Here is a 10,000-nt window from a genome sequence, read left to right as displayed (position 1 = left end):
AAGGTTAAGTCTTTCTTAGTAGCATAAAGTTAGACAACGTCATTGCAGTTGGCTCTGAGCCGTTGCAAAAATGATCAAAAATAGAAATAAGAATAATTCATAATAGAAATAACATGTAAGTAACTCTACGAGATCGTCTCATTGCATTTCACTTAATCTTCTTCCTACGGATTTGAAGTGTTAGTTGAATTATTTGGCCAAAAATGTCATTTAAAATTTTAAAAGGATTACACACAGATAGAATTTAAAGTCCTTGCTTTTAAGAAGAAGTTATAAAAAGATCGGTACACTTGATTCTGGACAATTTTGGAGATCATGATAAAGAAAAATGTCCGGATGACTAATTCCTTGCTTTCCTTGGATTTTTTTACAAAGTAACGTCATATTTTTTCAGTGCCAGTGAGCCGAATAAATTTTTCACACCAACTAAACCATGCTTCTAATCTCACCACTCTATGTAGTTGAGCGGAATATTACTTTTCTAAGCAAAAGCACAATATGTTTTTCAAGGACGTGTCTTTCAAAAGGTTTCCAGGTCCTGTTAATACTTGATTTAATTCTTCTAGATCATGAGTAGTATATATATATATATATATATATATATTTATATATATATATATATATATATATATATACACGCATATGTGTGCAAGTATGTGTATGTATACGGCTGTCCTTGTTCATACTCAATTGCCATCACTTTCTCTTTTTTTTATCTCAAGTTACAGTAAAAGCCTTCAAACTTTTATCCTGAAATCATCCTCAAAGGTTTTCCATGCAAATTGGTTAACATGTGTGTGAAATCTCTTTTTGTTGAACTTCAGGCTTATATTTGAAAATTCTTTATTATATTTGTTCATCTTCCGCTTTCAGTTCATGATGTCTTTTCTGTTGTATTCATTTGCATATTTCATGTTGTGTGAAATTGCATTTTTCATGCATATATTTGCAGCGACATGCAATTTATTCCTATCTTATTTGATTACTCTTCAGTCAATTTTCACATTTCGATTTCGAAAGGTAGAACTAACAACAATATTTCCAGGGGATCAACAGTCGTATCTTTTTTTTTCTTTTTCTATTGTCGATGTGTTGAGGGAATGGTTACAGCTTCCATTTCAAATCACAGATCTGAAGTGTTATAAAAAGTAAAAAAGGTAGGGAGAGGGTTAGTCCAAGTAACACTTAGATTCATTCTCTGGAAAATGGAAAACTCAATAAACAAACATAATTACTCGTAATTTCCTGTTTCATAACTATTAGTTCATTTTTCGTAATGGCTGTTTTCAAAATGCATTGTGCAAATAATTTCTGGTGCTTTAAAATGCTCATTTCTATCCATAGAAAAAATAAATATTACAAAAAGAGTTAACCATCGTACAATATTGTTTCTTGAAACACGAGCAAGTTTCTGAAATTCATAAGCTTTAAGAATCAAACATTTCAGGTATCAGCAAACATGAAAGTAAGAGCAGAATACCACAAACTATGCAATCATTGACCTCTAGTCATAAATTGCTAGTTGACAAGCAGAGATACGTAGATAAGAAAAACTATACGTAGATATAGGTGTATTGGTCAAAGATTGTATGTTTCATAACTAATACCGTCATAAATGATGAATTTAAGAATAACCCAGAGCATGGCATTAAGAATACAGTTGTATTCATTAGAAGATATGCAGAGTATATTTTTCCTTATGTTGTGGATCCTCACACAAATTTAAATATAATAAACATCTCTCTCAACTGAATATCCATAACAACTAATGACAGTAATGATGTATTGTATTCAGTATCTGGAACGAAAATCATATAATAATCTCTTATTGGTGTAAAAATAGGCAAAACCAAGTTAGGATAATCCCTGTAGTAGCTAGGATATGATTATTAATGATTGTGATTTTGAAAAACGGAGTTTTTCATAAGAAAACACCAGTTAAATATCCTCTGGCTAGAAGGCATAAGTACACGAAACATGAAGAATTCGCTATCGTTATAATGATAATCAGAGTTTAAGAAACGTACATTACAGGGGCCTTAATAATTTCATTTATTTGCCAAAATGTAACTATATCCGCACATGTTTCATATACGTTCGTGCACTGTAATGTTATTGCTTTTTTTTTTAGATCTTACTCTTTTCCGCACTTATATTAGAAACCTGTTTAAGTTTGCCATCGTATGTTTTATATTGTTTCAAATTTTTTATTATTGCTTACAAGTGCCTGTATATAAGGTTTTTGTCTTGTTGAAGAAACTTCACTTGTATTCATCTTACCTCTGTGTTAGTAGCTAACAGCTCCATTACACAATTGGTGACCGTCAGAGGACCATCTCCCAACGGCCTCCCCAATCACTGCTGTGGCTTACTGTTTAACGATGCCACCCGCAGAAATTGACACTTTTATTCACACCACATTCATGAAATTCACACCCTTCACCAGAGAGAGTCATTTTCCTGCTTTCAGCATACAAGATTCAGTTTCGTAACAAGGGGGTGACTAAATCAAGCATCAAAGCAGAATATACCCTCACGACAATCCCCGAGGACACTAATCCGAAAATCTCTGATTAACTTTGCGACCAAAGGGGACGCCCCAGTAGCATGCAATGCCCTCAAAACATACTCCATGGAGCAATACTCACTATCACCAGCTGACCATATAATCAAGATTTTTCAGTTCTCTCAACAACCATTGTGAGAACTAAAAAGGCTTCACTTGCCTTCAGGGAAATAACCAGTATCAATCGTCTCCAACCGACCACAGAAGACCCTCCTGGGTAGGTAAACCTACTTCGTGCCCTTCCCGAACCTATACGTGCCACCATCCCTGATGTCAATATTTTGCTCATGAAGGAACTGATGATCAAAATTGACACATTTATGGACAGCCTTTTTCACCAACTTCAAGACCTCCACCAACACCTCCACTCCTGACGAAAAGAACAACCATTTAACATAGACTGAAGGTAAGGTGCATGCGGTAGGGCACATACACCCACCCCGGCCACATTGCGGAGCGGAGACAAAGCTACCCACCACCCACATATGCTGCTTCTCTCTCACAGCCCAGACAACACCCACACCCATAGACCACAGTTATGACACTACCTCTCCAGAATCGGGGCGCTATGAAGAAATGTGAAAACCATCGTCAGTGGCCTAAAACCTTGTAAGTAGGCAATAGCTTTTGGTGTTAGCCTCCGCTATCACTAGTCTTATATTTTTACATAATGCAGGTATAGATGTTCGGTATTTGGTTGACACTGGTGCTTGCCATTCTCTTCTAACAATGCTACTCTCCAGGACATGATGTAGTCATTCTAAGCCTGCTGACATCCAACTGGTAGCTGCTAACAGACCTGTAATCCCTACTCTAGGGTACTACACAATCACATTATCATTTTGGAGTGACCAAATATCATTGCAAGTTTTTCCTTGCCGACGTCGGGTTACCAATCCTCAGTGCGGAATTCCTCACTTCTTTCCACCTCCTGGTTGATGCTGCTCATCGACAGTTAGTCAGCTTAGACTCATATTCGTCAACATCTCTTCAATCCGCCCTATCCAACCTTGTTCTCCGACAACAGCACACCCACTAATGCATTCACCCACCTCCTCACATCGTATCTGGAAGTCTTCAACCTTGAAATTTACCAAACCCCCATTGTTTACGCCAAGCATATTATTTATCAACATATCTAGATGACAGGGGCCGTGTGTTTGACTAATTCCAGCATCTAGTCTTGGTTTTTTGGCCAGCCACTAAACGAGTGCTTGCGAAAATGTCAAAAATAGGCCATTGCCAAAGGCCCTCAAGCCCATGGTCGTCATCCTTTGAAGGATGGCTCCCTGTGCCATTGTAGGGATTATAGGTGTCTGAACATACCGACCAAACCAGATCATTACACCCTTACCAACTCGCTGATATAACCTCGTACTTGCACAAACTGAATGTTTTCTCCATATTTGACCTATTGAAGGGGTGTTATCAGATACCCATGAACACAGACGATTCCACAAGACTGCCAGCACCCTCACATTTGGTACTTACGTATTCAATTACTCGTGTTTAGGCTTTCATAATGCCTGGACAATTTTTCAAAGCCTCATGGATAGCATCTTAGGGAACCTACTTTTCTGTGTTTGTTACGTGGATGGCATACTTGTGTTCTTTTCCTGCAAAGAGAAACGCCACCGTAACATATGCATTGTTCTTCACTGCCTGCAACAGAGCGGCTTTGTAGTCTGGTAAAACAAGTGAACCTTTGGCGCCAATTAAATATCGTTATTAAGGCAACGCATCACTTCTGAAGGCATCCAACCACTCCTTGAGAAGGTATCAGCTTATCAGAACTTTCCCATGCATTTAACCATAAAGGCACTACAAAAAAATTTGGTCATGATACACTAGTATTAAAGGTTCTTGATAGCCATCGCCACCACACTTTCCCCTCTCTACGCCTAACTCAAGTGCAAGCCAAAAGACCTTCCTTCTCAGGAATCGGCCTTCTGCAATGAAAATGCCCTATCAACTACTGCTTCTCTCACCTTCCCTTGCCACGTGCCTCTCTCCTCCTCTCCACTGATGCCAGTGACGTCCCTAATGTTACAGTAATCCAGCAGGTAGTCAATTATTCGTCTCGTTCATTGGCCTTCTTCAGCAAAAAAATACTGTTCAAAGCAGAATTTGGGTACTCTATCTCCTACCACGAATTGCTGAAGGTGCATTTGGTTACCCCTCACTATTGCCACTTCTTATAGGTTACAAATAACGTCATTCGCAAATACCACATGCCCCCTATGAGAAATCTCACTTAGCAATACGTAGTATGGTCCACCCATCAATGTCAACACCCCTCTCCATGTCTGAATGTAACTGCACCTTTCTTCATATCCCTGGAAATATGAATCCGATTGCCCATGCCATGTTAAGAATCACATTGGGTGCCATTCTCCTGGGATTATATTACAACACATAGCAGAAACCTAACAAATAGATCCAGAGTACCAAGCATATAGGACATTCTGCACATCCCTCCGTTGGTGAAACGTCAGCCTCAAGATCTCCAACACTGCTATCCTCTGTGATATCAGCATTGATACGCCACGACCATGGATACCTGCCCTCATGCGCCAACATGTGTTTGATTTCATTCATGGCCTCTCACATCCCTCTCTCCAATCTACTTGACAGCTATTGAATATCAAGTTCATTTGGCCGGGTATTACCAGGAATGCTGAGGGTTTGGCCCATGACTGTAGTTTATGACAAGCTACAAAAATACATTGTCACATGGATTCAGGATTGGGCACCTTTCAACCTCAGCTTTGTTTTCCTGACATTCATGTCGATATAGTAGGTCCAACTACCCACATCAGAAGGACACTGTTACCTGTTTACCATCATAGACCTCTGCACTCATTGCTCGCCCTTGCAAACTGCAATGTCCTCTTCATGTATATTCACATCACTCTCAGAATGAGTAATGAGATTTGGTATCACAGAGCAAAATACTACTGATAGGGGTATTACTTTCTTCTCTCGATTATGGACATCATTAGTGAATCTCTTGGACATCAATATCATCAGACACCCGCCTACAACCCTGCAGCCAATAGAATGATTGAGCGTTTTCATCACACCCTCAAAACACCTATGATTTCTTGCTGCAATGAATCCAACTGGTTTACTCAGCTTTCCTGGGTCCTTCTGGGATTAAAGATCATTTCTAAAGATGCCCTGGATGCTTCAGCAGCGGAAATGGTATAGGGACGCCCGTTGGTGATCCCTGCCGAGTTTTTTTCTGTCTGCAACCTCTTCTGATAATCTCGAGCACCTACATAAAGTTGTGGGAAAATATACTTGGTAGCACCAGACTTACAAGTCCCCGGTGAAGCAAAACAAACTGACAGGTCTGCACACAGAGATGCTCATTTTCCTGCCCACCAACACTAGTAAGCTACCGCTGAAACTCTTTCCTTGTGATTTGTTGCATATCGAAAGCTCTCTTAATTAACATTCGGGGTATAGAAGACTGGTGTTCATTGATCACCTAAAATCTGCATATATAACGTAAGATGACCCATCTACAGTGAGCCTCTCAAGAGCAGGGTGCTCAATTCTATATGTATGCGGTTTTTTTTTTTTTTAGTGGGTGAGCAATTTAACGAACGTGTATCATACACGCTAGTACATCGTAACATTATTGTTTTTTGGTGTATCTCTCGCTCTCCCCAGCTTTTATTATGGACACCTGATTAAGCAAGCCTTCGTATGTTTTTATATTGTTTGAGCTTTTCGTAATTTTTGCTTGCAACTGTCTGTATATACAAGATTATTGTTTTGTCAAATAAACTTCACTTGCATTCACCCTTGCCTCTCTGTTAGCAACTAACATTCACCTTGCATCATGTCTCTTAATTATAGTAATAGTAATAATAACATTATATAACTAGAAAAGCACTCTGAAATTGCAATCCTCTGCTACGGCAGTTTATTTCTCGAAATCAACTTGGCTTCCACTTAAACAATTTCTGTCGACCTCTTTGTTAATCTCAATCTTGACCTTTGACCTATTGCTTTAAAAAAATCTATCATTTATACATCTTAACATAAAAATTAATCTTGAAAGTTTCAATAGTCTATGACCAAAATTGTGGCCAGCAAGTTGTTCACAAATAAACATACACAGACAAACGGACAAACAGGTAAAAAGAGGCGCAAGCGTAATCTTGCCCCAACTTTGTGTTTAGATGTAAAAATAATAGACGCATATGACGAAATATATATATATATATATATATATATATATAAATATATATATATATATATATATATATGTGTGTGTGTGTGTGTGTGTGTGTTAGGAACGATGTTTCCATTAATAACGAAATACTGTAGTCATTTCGATATGAAATATAGTTATAGAAAGGGTCAAGTTGAAAATATTTTGACTTATGAAGTGTTGAAGTAAAAGTGTGCGAGAGAGAGAGAGAGAGAGAGAGAGAGAGAGAGAGAGAGAGAGAGAGAGATATTAATATAACAAATAATGTGCTGTATGCAATCCCTTTGGCATACTTAGGAAGACATTATCCATAGTCTCTATATTACCTATAATACTTCCGCCAGTGAGAAGCTCTCTCAAAGTTAATCTGCAACTCTTCTTCCCACTCTCCGTTTTTCCTCCTTCATATGATAGTCCAATTCTTTTTCACCTCTGCACTCCGTGGATGCCAAAGAGCGAAGACTTTGCGATTGTCACTGCGAGTGTTATTAATTTCGGAACAGTGGTCATAAAGTGGAAATAATTAGAGCCTGGAATCTTTCCTCATCTTGTGCTGAAAGAATATTAATAATGGTTTAGGATTGTCTCCCTTATGGTTAACAGTAGATCCAACTGCTCTGCCTTTCGCATCTTAAGAGGGGCGACTGAGAAAATAGGTAGTTGGAGGAAAAGAGAAATCACGTAAGAGAGGGACGATATACGGAATGGGACAACCGAAATACCAATTCTCTATTTGAAAAAGAATATACATGTACTATATATATATATATATACGTATTTGTGTATATATATATATATATATATACACACGCACACAAACACACGCGCACACACACACACACACATATATATATATATATATATATAATATATATATATATATATATATTTATATATATATATTTATATATATATATATATATATATATTTATATATATATATATATATATTTATATATATATATATATATATATATATTTATATATATATATATATATATATATGCATATATATATATATATACACGCATATATATATATATATATATATACACGCATATATATATATATATATGTATATATATACGCATATATATACACATATATATATATATATATATATAAATTTACATATATATGTATATATACGTATATATATATATATATATATGTATATATTTATATATATATATATATATATATTCTCTCTCTGGAGTCCTTGAAAGTACCCTTACTGCCTCGACACAGAGAAACACGAAGGATAGGAAATGACTAATTTCAATCTTACGAACGATTCAGAAGATGAAGTTGTAATAAATTTGTTCTAAAATAGTTTTACAGCGCCGATCTACAGCTTATTTTTAGAAAATAGATATAGCGGATGAAACACATTGAACCAAAGAGCAAAATCGAAGTGAAATGCTGGTTTCCTATTCATCCTATATATCTCAGTTTAAAGGATACTCAAGAGTGGCAGAGGCAAGGGTTCGGACAATATCCTAATGACTGACCATTTACATATTAATAAAAGATTTTATTTTTCTATTTAACTGCAATTTTCCTACACATAGATTGATGAAGTTTTCTGTTAGTGGTTAACAACTGCGTTCGAACGTCGGTGAAATGAGGCCAGGGAATCTATTGGTCTAAAGATCCTTTGTACTAGCCGACCTCTTGAAAGACACGTTAGCTGCCGCTTATGTCTTGACTTCACATTATTCAGACAAAATGTGAATTCTCCCTTAAAGATCTTAGTTCCTCTTGCGGCAGGATATCGATAGTACCTGGAACCCTCATTGGTATGAAGCACTAGCAGGAAAAATTAATATTATTATTATTATTATTATTATTATTATTATTATTATTATTATTATTATTATTATTATTATTATCAATTTTTTTGTTAGTAGTAGTAGTAGTAGTAGTAGTAGTAGTAGTAGTATTAGGCTACAACTCTATTTGGAAAAGCAGTATGCTATAAGCCCAAGGGCTTATACTGTAGGTCTGTAAGGGAGCAATCAAAGAAATAAGTAAACTACAAGTTAAGTAATAAACAATTAAAAGAGAATATCTTAAGAACAGTAACAGCATTGAAATAAATCTTTAATATATAAACTATAAAAAAATAACTCAATAAAAGAGAAAGATAAATAAAATTTAATAGTGTGTCGGAGTGTACCCTCAAGTAAGAAAACTCTACACCAAGACAGTGGAAGACCATAGTACAGAGGCTATGGCACTACGCAAGACAAGAGCTGCTTACCATACATGTAGCCCCTCTTCTACTCTTACCAAGAGGAAAGTAGCCACTAAAAAACTACAGTGCTGTACTCAACCCCTTCAGAAAAGAAGAATTGTTTGGTAATCTCAGTGTTGCTAGATGTATGATGACAGAGAAGAATGTAGAAAGAATATTTAAGACTGTTCGGTATATTTGTAGGCAGCAGGAAAATTAGCCGTAACCAGAAAGAGGAATCTAATGTAAACTAATTGACCAATCAAAGGACTCAATAACTCTAGCGGTAGTATCTCGACATGTGGCTAGAGCCCTGGACCCTGGGAAACCTACTAGGCGGGATTCTTTCTATTCGTGCTAAAAAAGCAAACAAAACATTATTTTTTATTATACGAATCTTTTAAAACTAACCAAGATTAGAGTCAAGGTGACTAGGTAAACTTTATAAGAATGGACCAGAACACCCATTTTGAGTTGCTCTTTTTTATTGTTACTCTCCTTATGAGGCCAAATTAGTAAATGAAAAAGACAATGTGAAATAATGAAGGACTCATGACATGAGTGCCATTTTTAGCAACTGACACATCCGATGAGAATCTAAAATTTTATACGGTTATTTCAACATCAACCTTCAGTATCATTGTGACAGGTGCCTTATATTTTTTCCTTTTCTCGCAAAATATCTAAGTAGACTGATGTGTGTTTGACAGACGGCCCAAAATCCCTTTTCATTCGGCCGACACGTAACCGGGCATTTTTCTCCACCCACAAATATCTCATTTCGAAGATATAACGAAAGACGTTTCGAATTATCAATTAGTCTTAAACATCACTGAAACTCGGATATTGGTTGTTTCAAGAAATTGAAAAAAAAAAATTCTCAGACAAGTACGTTAAATATAACGGACCCATTAATAACACAGAAGTTACGCATATATGTGTCAAACCTTAATGCCAGAGTCTCACGCTCCTT

The sequence above is a fragment of the Palaemon carinicauda genome, chromosome 16 (genome assembly GCF_036898095.1).
Source record: "Palaemon carinicauda isolate YSFRI2023 chromosome 16, ASM3689809v2, whole genome shotgun sequence".
Taxonomy (NCBI): Eukaryota; Metazoa; Arthropoda; class Malacostraca; order Decapoda; family Palaemonidae; genus Palaemon; species Palaemon carinicauda.
This window is presented reverse-complemented; position numbering follows the sequence as displayed.